Source organism: Odontomachus brunneus, unplaced genomic scaffold, assembly GCF_010583005.1.
Source record: "Odontomachus brunneus isolate Ranch 3 - 2012 unplaced genomic scaffold, Obru_v1 Obru_scaffold_111, whole genome shotgun sequence".
NCBI classification, from domain to species: domain Eukaryota; kingdom Metazoa; phylum Arthropoda; class Insecta; order Hymenoptera; family Formicidae; genus Odontomachus; species Odontomachus brunneus.
The window spans coordinates 136521-138034 of record NW_022639561.1 but is presented as its reverse complement, the minus strand read 5'-3'; positions in this window follow the sequence as shown (position 1 = coordinate 138034).

Here is a 1514-nt window from a genome sequence, read left to right as displayed (position 1 = left end):
ATATATATATATATATATATATATATATATATATATATATATATACCGACGATATATCCGCGATCGACGGCAGACAGTTGCCTGTCCGTCGCGTCGGCAATTTGCCGTCGGCTTAGGTTCACGCCATAAAAACGAAGACGATAGTTGGGCGCCAGGTGCGGAAAAGGCCACACCACCTCAATAAATGCGAAATGCGATAAATAACACAAAAAGCGCGGATCACGGAGACCGTCGAGACCGGTAGCTCTTCGTGATTTTAAGTCGGAGACGGGATGGGTTCAGGAAAGGCGTAAATGACGACACGCGTGTTCTGGTGTAATTTGTTTATTCGCGGGACACTCGCACGTCTCGGTAAAAAGCGCGGCAATATTCACTAAAACGGTCATTAATCGCGATACGACAAGATGCTCGCGAAAATGAAAAACCCGAGAACGATCTCCTCGGGTGAGCCTTAACCCACGCACGGCCGATTCGCGAGACAATGTTAACCGAGACGAGATGAAAACGCGATAAAATGTGGTGCAGATATAGTAATCTTACAGTGATCGGCGGCGTCCCGGGTGTTGGCGGCGGCGACAATGACGACGGTGATCCTCCTGTAGGATCGGGGTTGCGCTCTGCTCTCGTGCTCTCTCTCTCTCTCTCTCTTTCTCCCCAACGCTGTTGTTTTCTCCCGGCCTCCGCTCCTTGTTCCGCTTTCTCTCTCTCTCTCTCTCTCTCTCTCTCTCTCTCTGCACACACGGTAGTTATCGGCAACGGTACTCTGCTTATAGTCGCGGTAAGGCTGGCGGTCCGTCGGCTCCCGGAGGATCGCGTATCCTCGCAGGTCCTCCTCCGTCGCTGCCTCTTTCGCCCTGCGAGCCTCGGCATTCGGGAATTGACAATTTTCTATGTTTTGGTCTCGAGACATTTCCTGTCTAGAGACACTGTTGCCGTCATGGATCTTCCATCGGCGCTCCCGTTTTTCCTGGCTGGGTTCTTCGCGACGGTCCGCTGAAAGTAAACACAGTTGACAGGCTCGTCTAATAGCGGTAACTGTGTGCTCGATACGGAATGTTCTAAGCGTTATAATTTCGGTATCGCTGAGTAATCGAGACTTCGTAAATTTTCTGACGATAATTCTATCGAGAGCGATTCACCTGATCGAGAGCAATGAGGCGGTGGTCGATGCTCCTTCGTCCCTCGATGTCCTCAGCTACGTTGGTTCTGGTGGCCGGCAAGGGAAGCCGAGGGGCACAAAGTTAGGGACGCGCTGACCTTCGCATCTGCTCCGCTCGCAAAAATCGCTTCCAATATTCGTCCTAGAGACTTTCACAAACAAAAATACGACGGATGCGGTAACCGACAATATTCGCGAAAAACCGTTCTCGACGTGATACGCGAGAAACATTTACACCAAATCGGTACGGTTTTTCTTAAGACGGGCGCCTCCGAGGCTGCCACGTCACAATATATATATATATATATATATATATATATATATATATATATATATATATATATATATAAATATA